At 36.9% G+C, this 17,214-nt stretch overlaps 1 protein-coding gene across 9 annotated transcripts in view; it reads right to left on the bottom strand.

Annotated features, from left to right (window-relative positions):
• PDLIM5 (PDZ and LIM domain 5) overlaps positions 1 to 17,214 on the bottom strand; it is a 214,953-nt gene that overhangs the window by 146,820 nt on the left and 50,919 nt on the right. The gene's annotated exons all lie outside the window — the stretch shown is intronic.

Raw genomic sequence — 17,214 nt, 5'->3', positions numbered from 1 at the left:
ACAGAATAAAGCGGAAGCCTGAAATACAAGTCATCTATAATTTGTCACCAACTGGATTCCAACCATAAAACAAGCACCGTAAGATCAGGGATCATGTTTTATAATTGGCTGTTCTCCAAAAGCCTTAATTATTATAAATATTAGAAAAATATGTTTCAACTATGATAAATGAGAAATCAATAAATCAGTATATCAGTTTAACATACTAAATTCTATAAGTATACTTAATTCAACCAAAGAGAGAAAAATAGATTCTAATCTGAAAATGATAATCTTCAATTAATTTTCAGGATGAATTGACTTACATAAGGTCAAAAATCAAACTGTATTTCCAACAGAACAAAGTAAATCCATTTCAGACAGTTAGTAATGCATTTTTCTGAGGATTTCTAAAGTGATATCCAGTTTCCCCTGGTAATATCATCAAACAAATATTATGAAGAGCTTAATTATATTTAACCTCAACCCTTTATTAATCAATCATCAGAAATGGAAACAATTATCAATCATCTGCAAAACCTTTCATTACTATTTAATATTGTCTCAAGCTTTTGATATTCACTTCTTTTCTTAATCTCTAACTATCTTTATTACTTTATACTTGGGCTTTCTACTCAAATGACTTAAAGATCACCAAGAGCCTGAACTAATGCTGTATATACAGTGAGAAAGGCCCAATGCCTACAAACAAATTTGAGACTTGTTAAAGGTACCATCTCACTGAATACACCTATGAGCTTCATTTATCACTAGAACCACTTCCACAAGCCATGCACTCATTAGAAAGATAAATTTCCTGCCTTAATTGGGTATTATGTAGCATTATTATGAATTGTGAGCAGCTCAAGAAAAACCGTAAGATCACTCATTATTTGCATAGTTCATTTTTCCTTTGTTTTTGCAAGCCTAAATAGCTTGCATTTGTTTGAAGCAGTAATACACTTCTGTCATTAGTAAATCTTATACATCTTATATGACAACCATAAGAGTGTGTGTATTACATAAATGCACAATGTGTAGAAAGGAAGCAGTTGTGGGAAGCTCCTGGGTCAAGCCCTGTATAAATCATACTGATCACAAGCAAATGCTTCCCTTTTGATCTTTAAATGTATTTTTCAGAACAGCTGTCCAATTTTCCATTAACTTAACTATAGCTGTATGCTGTTTTAAAAACATTGCTTTGTGGTCTCACTTAAGTTGCAAGTATGCATGGCTGCAAATGCTGGAACTACCCCTGAGCTTCTGTTTATTGATGGAGATTGGTAGCTGTATGTGTGTGGCAGGGGAGAATGAAAGGGGAAAATAGACATCACAGACTTGGACTTCTCCCATTTACTCTAAGTAGGAAATGTCCAAAGGTAAGTATTCTTCAGTCATTTAAAGGGGGAACTCCTCTCACATAGTGTTTTTCTGCCCTGATAAAGAAATGGCCCAGAAAAAGTAATCTGGGCTATTTAGAGATCACCAACAGTAAGTCAGGGACTTTGGAGGCCCTTTATCATTCTCTACCACTATCAGAATTTTTACAGATGGGAAGAGAGTTTCAAAGGGATTAAATGACTTGCTTACATCCATACAGCAAGTAAGAACACATTACCGAGCACAGGCTTTGAAGTTAGGCAAACATGAGTTCTTATTCATGCTGACAGCTATTAATTGTGTGACGTGCATTTAATAAGCCTCTCTAAGCTTCACTCTCTCCTTAAAAATGGGGACTATAATTCCACCTGCCTCAGAACTGTTGAGCAGATTAAATAAAACACCAGCACAGCACATACCACACAATGTACCATAAATGTTTATTATTATTATTATTATTATTATTATTATTATACTACTATGTCAACAAATCACACAGGCTGGACACCTGCTTCAAGGACCTACAGAACAGAGATGTCAGCTTTTCGAATTGACCAGTCAGACCTTCTGGCTCTCCCCTTCATTCTCTTCCCTCTGCTTCTCTAAGCCTAAGGCTTCCCCTCACACAGCAACAAAGCTGGATATGCCACAGAATTAGAATTCCAGCTGACTGTGTCCTCCTCCTTGCTCACTTCTATCCAAGTCTGAACTTCCCAAACCCCATGACCACAAATGGTAACCTCATTTCACCACTGCCCAGGAGAGTTAGGTGTTGCCACTGTACCAAGAGGCCAAAGGGTAAGAATCAGTAAGGTGATGTTTATTAAGAGATCAGGGAAGGACAGGAAGGAAAGAAAACAAGAGAACAAACAGCAAGGGGAACAATGGAGGGTAGCAGAACAGGGAACCAAGACTACGAGGGAAAAAATGGTCAGGAGGGATCCCAGGCTTAGTAAGCCAGGTCCAGGCCTTATCTCTAGGTGTGTTATACATCCATTTGCACATGCACAAAACAATATTTAAATTGAACAGACCATCAAAATAATAACTCATTACAGAAGATGTTATATTTTGATTTTAATAACTAAAATAATCTAAATGACTATAATTAGTAACTATAATTTAGAACCAATTAACTCACAGTAATACTTAATTGCATCATTAAACACGTCAGTAACTTTACTGTACTTAAATAAAATTTATTAGAACATTTCCCAAATGCTTAGCCTTCATACAAATGTGTGGTTCCAGCAGCATTTCTTCTCAAAACTTCTTAATGAAAGAGAAAAGCAGCACTACGTCCTTATAAAACTGAACTGAAAATATAATAGAAGTATCTCAAAACAGCACACCACTTAGATAAGATCTCAGAAATGCACTAAATAAAATAATGTATCTAATCCTCAAAGAAGTATGCTATCTGGGGTTCATAGTGAGTTAGAGATAAACCTACTAGATTAACTTTTCCCATGGCTATTACTTCTTGATAGCACATCACAGAAACAAACCAATCTCTGAACTAGTAGTAAAAATAAATAAAACCAATGAAAGCACTATAGAGCTTTCATTTTTAAAAGTTAAAATGCACTATGTCAGGTATTATTTTTAATAAGTCAAACTTTAAAGTAAGTGTTTTAAATAAGTATTAAATAAGTACTTAAATGTTTTAAATAAGTCAACCTTAAAGTAGGTGTTTAATACAGCTGCTATCCTGCCCTAAGCTTTTTCATAAAGGCAAAACGTTTAGCTGTAGCAGAAACTCCACTGTCTTAGAATTCTCTCATGAAATGTATCGTTCCAAATCACAGGGAATTCTCATTATGCACCCAAGTCTTCTAGTTGCCTCCCCTTGGAAATGAGCCAGCAGTTACAAATCTCAAAAAGTAGGTATCAGGAATAGAAATGATTTATTGAAGATATATGCCGAAGTATATTACAGAGATCATTTTAGATAATACCATTTAAATAGTTAGATGTTCACTAAGAATCATTTATGCTGACTGAAAAGAAATTGACCTTGGTAATTATCCTATTACATACTATGGGTAACAAGTAGGAGAAAAGTACCTATATAATGAGCCACAACCAGCATGCAAGTTTTCAATCTCCTGCATGTTTTCAACAAATATGGACTTCTTGGAAATGTATGACCCTAACACATGGGCATGAAAGGAATGCCATCAGACTTAGTAAACGTGAAAAACAAACATATAAATATGACAGCTACAGAAGGAAACACTAACAGAAACTTCCCATGTCCAAAAACTACAGGAACTATACCACAGAAAAATAAAAGCTATCATTTTTCTAGCAGTGATGTTACTAAAATTTGGAGAAATATACTAATAAAATTATATCAACCTTACCAAAAGAATTTTCTTGAGGCAGAGGAAAGCAATGAGAAGTCTTATTTTAAAAAAACAACTGATTAATGGTCAGTCTTTAATTTTCCTTTATAATGTTGCTTTCTAGTACCTACTGTAGAATAAAAATCTGCCTCCAGACATATGAGCCTATGTCTGAAAGTCTCTAGGTGTTTATCTCCCACATACTTCCCAGAATACCGGGAATGTGACTTTTTGCACACACACACGCACAAAAAAAACAACACACACACACACACACACACAACTAGAACTTATGAGTATTACACCAAAATAGAGAACTCACAGAACTTGTTTTCCTGCCAAACAAGGAATGCTATTTGATCACTACCAAATACCACAAATAAACAAAGTGGTGGGGCTTTTAGCCACTAAAGTGAGAAGAAAAACACATTTGAGAAGTGCTAAATTTTTCTCAAACACATTCTTTAAGTACTTTAAGGCTTTTTTAAAATCCCAATTTATTTATTTACCACGCTGGTGCCTATGAATCTGCCCTTCCATGTTCCGCAGCACCTACGGTTGTGTCCTGCACTATCTGTTGTCACATAGTGTGGATGCCCCGAGCAGCCTGTGAAGACTACTCGACCACATGTGAAGTGCCAATCTCTGGCTTGGCTGTCTGATGTGAACACGACCCTTTAAAACTGGAGGATACTTTACATTCATTTTAATACCCTTTTCTGGGAAATAAAATGATTTTTTTTGTAGGTTACAATGGAAGATTTCATTTGTGAAAAAAATGGATGTTTATGTGCTCCCCAGATGTTTGTTTTTTTTTTTTTTACAAATTAAAAGCAACACCCTCCACTAGCAAAAAAAAAAAAAAAAAAAAGTGAGACAAAACAAGCAATTACTGATGTCTGTGAGTGAATTTGTAAAACCCTGACTCATGTCAAACTGTACTCAATTTTACCCAGCTCTCTTGAGCATTTACCTTATATGGTAACAATGAGGAGAATACCTCAAAGTATGCGTCATTATGTCTTACAAAACCAAACAAAAGCGGATAATTATGCTTCTTTTTATGTAGCCACTGAGCTACCTTTTTTAAACAGGGGACTTTGGCTCATAGTTTGTTCTAGTAGTCTAAATACATTTCCCATGATGAGTCTTTCCTTACTGAAATAACATCTTTTTTTCCTCTACCACCATCCTAATAAAATTGACACATGCCTTTTTAAACTGTAATTTACTATAAGATGCCACATAACGCTTTCATTTTATAACTAATACATATGTGTTTAAGACCAGAGATGTAATGTGCTTTTTAGTCAATGTGTGAATATAATTCTACCAGAAATGTGGAAAGTGTAGTGCTTTGTTAAAAAACAGAGCACATTTACAAACATCTGAAAATCAAACAAACTTGTTAATTATAAATTAGTGTTTCTCTATATTCATTCTATAATAAATAAGGAAAATGGTTAAGAAAAAAAACAGAAAATGAATTAGTGAACTCTAGTTTATCTGGTAACAGATTAACACTGAAATTCACACACTTCAATCCTCCCTACTCACTAGGTTCTGTTCAATGATGAGATGAATTCCCTGAAAGTTTATGCAAATTGTATGTAAGTATGCATGTATTTTCCATTCAGTCAGTCCTTAGCCTTCCCCAAATTCTCAAAGGCATCTATGACCAAAAAAAATGTTAAGAGCTAACGATTTAATGAAATCTTAGAACAGTGTTTCCCCAAGCGTGGCTTCTACGCCACCAGTGCCAGCAAACTTCTACAACGGAGAAAATCACCAGCCCTTCAATAGCCACAAGAGTGAGATGTTTAAAACAAAAAAAATCCATTAACATCAAGAAAATTTAAGAACTCAAAGCAGAATATTTATTACGAATGGTGCAAAATCATAATTTCACACGCTCATGGAAAATAAGTGTAGCTTAGAGAAACTACTTGCTTTTAAGAAACTTTTAAAATCTTTATGGTGTAAATCACTGACATTTAATAACAGACTATTTCATTGGTTTTCAACCACCGTGTGGCAAGAATTTTTAAAACATGCAATACCTGACTATTTAGTCAGGGGCACTGGCCTCTTTTTCCTTAGACTGTCAAATTTAAAAATGACAACCACCAACACAACAGCCATCCAGTGTAAATGATCAAAATTATACCTATTATTTGTCAGATGGCAAAAAATATATTTTGTGTGTGTGCCACAGAATTTTAGTAATTAGTTTAATTCTATCTTACGGCATAAGATGAAAAAGATCAAAAATCACTGGCCTAGTCCAATAAGGCACTATATTCAATGATGAATTCTGAGAAAACGTCTAAAGAAGAGGCTCTTTCCCTCATGTCCTGTTTTATACTATTTAAGCTTTCACAGGTATAGGCAACTCTACATAAAGCAATGCTCCTCAAACTATCTGTGGTGAAAGACTATCTGTGGGGAAAGCCCCTCCCCATTTGCCATATATCAATTATTCTAAAACCTGTAACAATAAATTACTGGAAAAATAAAATTTAAATAAATCATACAAAATATAACTCTAATTTTTTTCATCAGATTCAGTACACATAAAATTACTCTGTCAAGCTACAGAAGTTTCTGGATACTTACTCTTCATTTCTTTCCTTATTCCATCCCAAATTATAACCAACAGTTTACTACTCTGTAGACCAGCCAGGATGCTCCTTCTAGGCAATGACTATATTTCCCTTTAGTTCAATTTTACATGGACTTAAATATAATACACAATTAACATTTGATGAATCACCATATTAGAAAGTAAAGGTATTTAAGACATCAGCTATTATTTAATAATTTAACTTGTTTCCATTTTGATTTTTTGCTTACGTTAAACATAAAGTAATTATATTGTACATTTATTTTGGCACACTTACCTGGCTTTTTCTTTAGGAGCTGTTTCTAAAAAGGTATGCACATTTCAATTTTTGATTTATGACACTAGACTGCCACAACAATATCTGTGGCCATTAATAATTCTGCAAACTATCTAAGAAAGTGTCTGTTATCCATATCCTTGAAACTCTTACTATTACAATAGAAACCTAGGATAATTTTAGCTCTACCACTAATAAATCCTGTGACCTTGGGCAAGTTATATACATTTCTAGCCTCATTCTGCTCAGCTGTATAAGAAATTTAGATCAAATGTTCTACTGTCTCTTTAAACTCTAAACCATTATAAATATTTACACAGACTTTACTTTTACAATCCCTCATTAGGCCAGCTGTTACAATTAGTATCTGTTACTCACTTTGGCACTAATTTTGTATTATTCTCTAATTACTTCATAAATGTTATTCTTACTATCCTATTAAAAAACATTAAAATGGCAAATGTGTGCTTCTTAAAAACCTAAAACCCCTGGGTGTGGGGCACTGAGCAAAAAAGAAAAAGGATTCACGGACATGGACAACAGTGTATGATTGTGGGAGGGAGAGAAATGAGTGGAGATGGAAGAGAGTATAAGGGAGACAATATAATGAAAAAAATACAATAAAAAATAAACTATTAAAAAAAAAAAAAACTAAAACCTCATCAACATCAGAAACCAAAAGGCCGAGTTTTGGAGCTAACTAAAAGAGAATCTAGATTATCTACTTTTTCAGACCAAATATGATTTTTTTCTTTTAGAATGAATTAATCTAAAGGACAAGAATCTTCTTTCCAGCTGAGTCCTCTAAAATTTAATGCTAAACTATGCATTCATTCATTTATCATACATTTATTGAGCTATTACATATGGACCAGGTGTTAATGAGTATAAGATTGAATTATTAGGCTAATGGGGAAAACAAATATTCATTTATTTTATCATTTAATACACACTTATCAAATGTCTATTATATACTGGGTGGTTCTAGGCATGTAATACAAGGAACAAAATGAGGTCTTGCCCTCATGGAACTTAAATTCAGTCAGAGAGAAAGGGACGATCATCAACAACAATAACAAACATACAGATAGATAATAAAATTTCAGGAAATAGTAAGTATTACAGAAGACAAATAAAGCTGAAAAGGGGAAGAGAAAGTATCAGGAGACACATTTAAGGTAAGGTAGTCAGGGAAGACATCCTGAGGAGGAGACATTTGAACACAGACTTGAATCAAGAGAAAGAGCCATGCGGACATCAAAGGGACAGCATTCCAGGCAGAGGGACAAGCAAAGGTAAAAAAAGTAGTTACTTTGAAACACTACAGGGTAATAAGGAAATATATAAAGTTCCCAATAACTCAAAGAGTGGGATGACTAATTTAATATACATAGGTGGCATGAATGTTTCTCAGAGAAAATGACAATTGTCCTGAGCACTGAAATATGGGTTGGAATTTGCAGAAACAAAACAGGAGAGATCCATGTGCTCTAGGCAAAAACAAAAAACATGAAACACACGATGACATGAGAGAACCACCATTTTCAGGGAAAGGCACGTGGCTCAGGGTACCCACATTTTAGGGAGACATTGACAAGGAAACTGACGGTCCAGGCTGGCCAGGTTGCCAAAAGTCATACAACAAAGGGTGTAGTTATGTGACAATCAACTTCTGAAGAACCTAAGTTTACTAGTTGCTTCTATATCAACTAGTATGGTCTCCTTAAAAACGTCATTGCTTAGAACAGATAGCTTACATTACACAAGTGCCACTCCTGGGTCCTGTACTGTTTCCAAGAAAGCCATGCTTGTCCACTGGGTCCTTTCAGTGCTTTTTTCTATCCTGCACTTTCTCTCACTCCTTAAAGATGGATATGTCCTCACTCCCTTCCTGTCGCAGGGGGTATGGCCTCAGTTTTCTTTGTACATCTGTGGTCTTTCAGAACCAAGACCCACCAACAATTGGACCCACAGAATTAACGTTTCTGTACATGGAAGTATTCTTTCTATCCTGCTTGGGATTTGCTAAGCAAATAAAAAAAAAAAGTCCTAGGGATTCTTTTCCTCCCAATTCTCTTTGTTTAGGTCTAGCTACAACCAATATCCCTTAGAGGTCTTCTGTGCCTTTTCTCACATTCCCAGGTATACTTTTCTAGCCCAACAAACCAGCCTGCACAGTTGGCTTTTATCAAGATAGCACCAAGTATTAGTAGATGACTTCTAGTACTCTGGTCTTCAGTCACAAAACACTGATGTATTCTAGATGTTTCACTCTTTCCACAGACAACAAATGCACAATCACAAACAGCAGCTACAAATGGAAAGGAAACGTTCTTACGTCAGTGCCATTGTTCTTTCTTCCCTCTTTTTAAATTTAGAGTAAAAGACACTGGAGCAACACTGAATGAATCTTGTTCTGGGGCAGTTGGTGCACCATATGCTTCTGAGCTTGGATAATAGTGGACTTGGCATGGGGCAGGATGCTGAAAGCGGTTAGGGAAATACTAAGCAATGCCACTGCTCCCAGGTGTGCAAAGTCTGCACAGGTTGGGGAGTGAGGCAGTGGAGGGGGATAAGATTTTGATTTGGCTGGTAGAATAGGCCTGAAGCATACTGTCTGCTGTTTTATTTCACCCAGTTTCCCACTGATGACATCAGCATTTTGATGAAACAAACCACCTCTTCCCATCAGAGTAAGAACTCAGGTCACTGAAATATAAAGACAAAGGCTAAAGCCATTATTGTTAGAGAAAACAAGAATTTACTAGCAGAATTAAATCTAGAATCTATAAAGAGCTTTTCTTGCATCAATAAAAAACTATCAGTACTACCAACTGTTGATCGTTATTGAATGATGAGAGATCAGTGTTTTACTTAAAAGTATTTGAGTTATGTTAAGAGTATCTGACATGGGTTCCAGTCCTTCAGCAAATGGTTACTGAATACATGATATATACTAGTGCAAAGGTATCTTCTGAGGGCAGGCAGCATGAGGGGAGTTAAAAGTGTGTGTAATTAACAAACACTGTATTTTTTGCTCCATAAGATGCACTCCCTCCCCCCGCCCCCAAAATGCGGGGTGGGTGTCTGTGCGTCTTATGGAGCGAATATTGCATGATGTGTATTACCCGACTGGTCAGCGGTGGTGACTGCTGTTAGAAAAGGAAGTGGTGGGCCCACACGAAACCCTTGGGGCTGCTTAAATGTGCCACTTTACTGCTGAATGTCAGGGCGTCTGGTCAGGATGAAGATAGCGAAGAAAGTGGTATCAATGATTGTGGGCAACTGAGCTTCCTAAATTCTGACACTAGTGATAATGAGTTCTTGGGGTTCCCAGAAAACTAGAAGAGTACCTGAACCTTAAAGTCTCTCTTCATTTGTTAATGATAGTGATGATGGTTCTTAATACTGCTGTTGACAGCTGTTCACTTTACATGGTTGAAATATTATTGTTATATTTTATTAAATATTTTAGTACACCATTTGGTTCAGAATATTTTGTTTGTTTGTTTTCCTCCTCTAAACCTAGGTGTGTCTTATGGTCAGAAGTGTCTTACAGTGCAAAAAATACAGTAAATATTTATAACTAACTACCATTTATTGAGTTCCTCATTACATGTCAGGCACTATGCCAGGTATTTCTCTATTTTATCTTTTAACAAAATCTTCTATTTCTACAGGTAAAAATGACAAAGTTTAATTAACAGAATGAAAATGGTATACTTGCTTTTCTATCTCACAGATTAACATTTTGCCTTAATATTTTGATATATGCAAACATCTATTCAAAAAGTTAAACATTAAGAATATATTTCCAAGAAAATCTATCTAGCAACCTCCTGGTTAGCTTAGCTATTATTCTCTGCTGGCATTTATTACAAGCCATTTCCTCAACTTTCAAGCGTCGTGGAAAATAGAATACAGTATTATTTGAGTCAGAGACTCTGATTCCAGAAGCAAAATCTTCCAACTACTTCTGAGTTCTTCAACTACACTGTTCAACATTATAGACATAAATTAGAGAACAATGTGCTCACATGTAATGTCTAATCTCTCAGAAACACTAAGGTAAGAAACATATTCCTTGCAACAGATTCTTTAACCACAGGCACACTTCATGGACTAAAAATTGTTTTGGCACAAAACCAATTGAATAGAAACATAAACTTTAACTGTGAATTCTCTAGAGTTATAGCAAGTTCCAAGAGTAAAGTTTTTTGTTTTTGTTTTTTTTTCAAGTAAGTGTTTATTCCCTTTGTTTGGAAGAAATAAGAAAGGAAGAAGGGACACTAGACATTTTGTCTTACCAAAATGATTTGCAAACCAAAAACTTTTCTCTTTGAAGCAATGCGACACACAAAAAGAACAACGAACCTGGCAGACATGACCCAGCGCTAACTGAAATTGATTTTTTGTTATATTTATTTTTTCACTCCAAAATTTAAAACTATATTTGGACATTTGATTGAATGTATAAAATCTCCTTTTTTGATTTTCATTTAACAATTACTCTGTAATCATAAAAATCATTTCTTGGAGCTGAGTCAATATTTGTTTCCAGCAACTTGTTACAGACTTAGGAGGTATGTGTATCAATTTGTACATGTCAAACCACAGGGCAGAAAAGAAAGTAGAGTGCTGGGCTGGGGAGGAAAGACTTAAAAGCTTTTTATTGACTTGCAGATACATAAAATATGACGGGGGACCCAAAACACCCAGAATTATCTTCTGGGCAGCAGGCCCTTTGTAGCACAGATTTCCCTGCTAGGTGAGTGTTCTAGGAACCCATCTGTATTGTACCAGCTGGCACTGTGGGAGGCTGCTTGCAGCTTCATTGAATTTTTTTTTTTTTTTTGAGACTCTTTCAATGTATTTGCCCATTTCACGGCAGGCAACTGCTGAGTGTTCAACAGTTTTTAACCAAAGACAGCATGAATGCAGTGCCCCACTCTCCCTACTCACCCTATCTTGCCCAGAGCAACTTTTTATTTTATTTTATTTCCCCAATGAAAAAAGTCCTCAAAGGGAAACATTTTGCCAATGTGGAAGAGGAGGGGGGATGGGGGGCGGCGAGGAATAGCAGAAGCACTAAAAGGCATAAAAACCTACAAGTTCAAAAAATGTTTTGAGCAGTTGAAAAAAACATCTTGATAGGTGTGCTGCATCAAATGGAGGGTACTTTGAAGGTGACTGAAGTTTAAACATGTAATAATAAATACACAATTTGGGGGGGGTCCTTCCTCATATACAAAGGTAAATGTATAACCCAATTTCAATTCAAAAGCAAGAGATTCAAATAGAAATTCAAATTCAATAAAAGAGGGCTTGACAGCCCTGCCTATTGTGGTTCAGTGGATTGAGAACCGGCCTGTGAACTGAAAGGTCACCAGTTTGATTCCTGGTCAGGGTACATGCCTGGGTTGCTGGCCAGGTCCCCAGTTGGGGCCACATGAGAAGCAGCTGATCGATGTTTCTCTTGTACATTAACGTTTCTCTTCCCCCCTTTCTCTGTACCTTCCCCTGTCTCTAAAAATAAACAAAACTGTGGACAGACACACTGCGTCTCCCTCCACAACTAAGAAGGAATACAACTACCTCAAAACTAGAAACAACCAGAAGTTCCAGAAAATCAAACTGCATGGAAGTCCAACAAACAAAGATATAAAGAAGAAATACTCATCCAGACAGGTAGGGCGAGGGGCGGAGAGGACCCAGTGTGGTGGTGGCAGCAGTGGTGGCAGCCAGTGGCAGGCCGGCGGAAAGCACAGTTACATGTTTTAAAAAGTCAGGAGGGACACCTGGGGAGTGTTCCCAGCTCCTCACCAGACAGCTCAGCTCACGGTCCCAGCACTGGGGAAAATTAAGCCTCATTGCTTCTGACTGTGCAAACCAATGGATGTTGGGGTGGAGGAGGAAACTGCCAATCTCTCAGCAGAGTCCGCTTGTTTAAAGCACCCCCATGGTCCTAGAATGTCCACAGACCCATCCATTCTGGGAACAGCCAGGGCAACAGCTAGAGAGGTACCAGTCCCATACAGAAGTGGGAGAAGTGCCTGGAAAGGGGGCAAGTGATGGGCAAGCGGCATTGTTCCCTCTCGGACCCCTCCCCCACATACAGCACCACAACGTGGAGAAACAGGTGAAACAGGTTGCCCTGTACTGACGAATCCCTAAGGCTCCACCCCTTACAACATAACAGGAGCGACAGCTCTCCCTGGAACATGGAGGCAAACAAACACAGGAGCCTGTCAGAATGATGAGACAGAGAAGTATGGCTCAAAAGGGGGAATGGATGAAGGTTCCAGTGGGAGAACTAAGCCAGGAGGAGATAGCCAACCTAACAGATGCAGACTTCAAAACAGTGGTGATAAAGATGCTCACAGGCTTGACAGATATGCTTGAGTATGGCAAACACATAACAGAAGAAATGAAGCCTATGCTAAATGAAACGAAGGAAAATCCACACAAAACCAATGGCAAAGGGAAGAAAACCGGGGTTCAAATCAATGCTTTGTAACATAAGGAAGAAAAAAACAGTCAACCAGTACAGAATGAGAAAACAAGAATTGAAAAAATGAGGAGAGGCTTGGGAATCTCTGGAATGACTTTAAATGTGCCAACATCCAAATCATAGGGGTGCCAGAAGGAGAAGAGGAAGAGCAAGAAATTGAAAACTTATGTGAAAAAATAATGGAGGAAAACTTCCCAAATTTTGCAAAGGAAATAGACATACAAGTCCAGGAAGCACGGAGAGTCCCAGGCGAGCTGGACCAGAGGGGACCACACCAATACACATCATGATTAAAATGCCAAAGGTGAAAGATAAAGAGAAAAACCTAAAAGCAGCAAGAGAGAAGTGGAGAGTTGCCTACAAATGGGTGCCCATAAGACTATCAGCTGGTTTCTCAAAAGATGCTTTGCATGTAAGAAGGGACTGGTGAGAAGTATTCAATGTGATGAAAAGCAAGGACCTACAACCAAGATTACTCTATCCAGCAAAGCTATCATTTAGAATGGAAGGGCAGATGAAGTGCTTCCCAGACAAGGTAAAGCTAAAAGAGTTCATCACCAAGACATTACTATATGAAATGTCAAAGGGACTTACTTAAGAAAAAGAAGATCAAAACTATGAACACTAAAATGACAACAAACTCACAACTATCAACAACTGAATCTAAAAAATAAAAACAAAATCCAACTAAGCAAACCAGAATAGGAACAGAATCATATGTATGGAGATCATCTGGAGGGTTATGAGCTGGGAGGGGGGAGGGGGAGAAAGGGGGATATGGTGCAGGAAGTAAGAAGCATAATCAGTTGGTACAAATAGACAGGGGGGAGTTAAGAATAACAAAGGAAAGGGTGAAGCCAAAGAACTTATATGCATGACCCATGGACATGAACCAAGGGGGGTGGGATTGCTGGAGGGAAGGGAGTACTGGGCAGAGGGGAGCAAAAGGAAAAAACATTGGAACTATTGTAATAACATAATAAAATATACTTTATAAGTAAATTAAAAAATAAAAACATTTTTTTTTAAATAAGGCTTGACAAGGAGTCCACAAAAATAAAGTCAAGGAGGTTTTAAAAGGCTGTGTTATCTCTACAAGTCAATACTATGACAGTCTAACTAGGTTTTTAAAAAATATTTTAAAGTAGTAATATAGCCTTAGAATACATTTAAAAAAAAAAAGGCACTATTCACATCAGGGAAAGTGTTAGTCCTGCTGTATTCTATACTTTTAGCCATATCAGTGTGATTCAGTATCAGAAGAACAACCACAGTCAAAACAGTAAAAGATCCAGAAGTTACATCTTACCAGGAGTTACTAAAAATGGATGGCACTGAAAAGACTGAGTGTATAATATAAAAGTGTACTAGATTTATTATGTTTTACAAGCAGCAATTCATACACTTGGCTGATCAAAATCTCTCAGGACATTACCTATCGTAATTTCCTATTCCTTGAAGGACTAGTTTAAAACACACAATATTGACATATACTATATAGTAAAAACACATCACAAAATAAATATACAGTATTCCCTCACTTATCGCGGGTATTACGTTCTAGACACCCCCTGCGATAGGTGAAAATCCACGAATTAGGAGCCTTACATGTATTTTATTATTTATATACATTTTAAGGCTTTATAAACCCTTCCCACACACTTATAAACCGTTCCCAGTCCCTTATTATCCTTATAGCGAAAAATCCGCGATAAATAATTAAAAATAATATTTTTTTAAAATCCCATGATACAGTGAGTCCGCTATAAGTGAAATGTGATATAGAGGGACTAGTCCCTCACTGTATCACGGAATTTTTTAAAATATTATATTTAATTATTTATAACAGATTTTTGCTATATTGAGGGATTTTGCAGTACTGTGTACATATGTTATTAAAGTTACATAGGTTTAAGAGTGTAGAATATGTTTAAGAACATAAGTAGTGTTTATAAAAGTGTGGAAAAGGTTAATAAGGGGCTGGGAATGGTTTATAAGTGCGTGGGAAGGGTTTATAAAGCCTTAAAATATATATAAATACTAAAATACATGTAAGGTTCCTACTTCGTGGGTTTTCACCTATCGCGGGGGTTCTAGAACGTAATACACACGATAAGTGAGGAAATACTGTATTCGGCTGGTACCTACACCAGCGGCAACACTCACACAGAAATCTATTTCAATAAGATATCTGGTACTGGTTTGATGCTAACAACAGAGAAGTGGAGGAGTAAAGGGAAGACAACACTGCAGAGTTAGGTGTTTTGCACGTATTAACTGCTGTAACCTCCCCAAAACACTGCAAAGTATAGGCATCCCCACTTTATAAGTGAGGAAACTAAGGCAGAGAAAGCTTATGTTACAAGTAAGGTCACAGAGCTAAGAAGTAACAGTGCTGCGGCTGGAATCCAGGAAGGATGATTCCAAAGTCCATCTCCTGACCTCCCACCCCTGCACATCACCCGTCACTAGCCCTCCTGAGATAATACACCACACATCCAGCCAGATGCACATTTCGTTCTTGAACAGTTTATTCCATAAATCCCATCAATTCCTCCCACTTAGATAAGACAGACTAGATAAAGCAAAGGGGAAATCTCTCTCCCTTAAAGCTTACCTCTATATTGCTACACTGAGTAACTCTCTATGCCTAATCTACCTTTCAGGAAAGGAACACAAGTATCCAACAGTTTCACACACATACACACAAAAATTCCTCAGTCAAAATTTCCAACCATCCAGACCAAAAAACAAAGGAAAATGGAGGAAGCAAAAGAAGAAAAGGGAGGAGGGAGGAGGAGGAAAAATAAAGAAGAGAAAGTGAAGGAAGAGAAGGAAAGTGGCAGAAAATAATGGATCCTCCAAAATCTTCTTTCTTCATTTAAAAATCCCTGTGGTTCTCCCACTGAAATTAATGTTACTGCAAAATCCAATAGGCTCCTCTGGCAAGAAGAGAAGTCAGCCTGCACAGTTATTTTTAGAGAGAGGTGAAAGGAGGGAGAAAGAGAGGAAGAGAAACATCACTGTGTGGTTGCCTCTCGTGTGCCCTCAACTGGGGACCTGGCCCACGACCCAGGCATGTGCCCTGAATAGGAATCAAACTGCTGACACTCCATATTTTTTTTTCAAATGTCCAAGCTGTTTCAGACCAATACTTTAGTAAGTATACAGCAACAAAAATATAATCAGAAAAATTAATTTAGAAAAAATATATATAATGTAAGCCCCCAACTTTTATTGATTCCACAGACATGAAATCAGTGGGCCCAATTGCTATTAAAATTTGTAAATACTCTCAATTTCTGAACTTACGTTATCACAAACTGACTACTCCACAGACAACACTTGGAGTAACACTGCATTAAAACAACAGCCCTGGCTGGTGTCGCTCAGATGGTTGGAGTGTCATCCCATAAACCAAAAGGTCACGAGTTCCATTCCCAGTCAAGGCACAGAGCTAGGTGGTGGTTCGGTCACCAATTGGGGAGCATACAACAGGCAACAAATAGATGTTTCTCTCTCACATCAATGTTGATGCTTCTCTCCCTCTCCCTCTCCCTCCCTTCCCCTCTCTAAAATCAATAAGCATGTCCTCGGGCGAGGATAAAAATAAAATAAATAAATAAATTTAAAACATCAAAGACCACTTTCCATGCCCTAAATGTCATATTTTAAAGAGCTAAAATATTTTTAGAAATTCAAAAAGAACAAATTTCTAACTATCAATAGGAATTACCAGACGGGATTAGACAAAGTACTTACAGATGAAGTTTTTGTTCTTTAAACTATATATTTTAAAAACTAGTAGAAGTAAATAAAATTTTAGGGGGGACAAGGGCATAAGAAGGGGAAGGATTTAGTAAAGGAACTAGTATAAATGACCCATCGACATGGACAACGGGGTGGGGAGGAGCAATGGGAGAAAAATATGACAACTATAATAGAAAAACAATAAATAAAATTATTTTTAATTAAAAAATATTTCAGTTGCTATAACTTATTTTATGGCACATTAAAGCCTGAATATTAAAACATTTCTGCCTTATCTTTTTATATATTTTTAAATATTCTCCTTCCTCTCAATACCCAGCCTTCA

This window comes from Furipterus horrens, unplaced genomic scaffold (assembly GCF_987537825.1).
Source record: "Furipterus horrens unplaced genomic scaffold, mFurHor1.1.pri manual_scaffold_2, whole genome shotgun sequence".
In the NCBI taxonomy this organism is placed as follows: Eukaryota; Metazoa; Chordata; class Mammalia; order Chiroptera; family Furipteridae; genus Furipterus; species Furipterus horrens.
The sequence above is the reverse complement of the archived record's forward strand: the minus strand, read 5'-3'. Positions and strand labels throughout refer to the sequence as shown.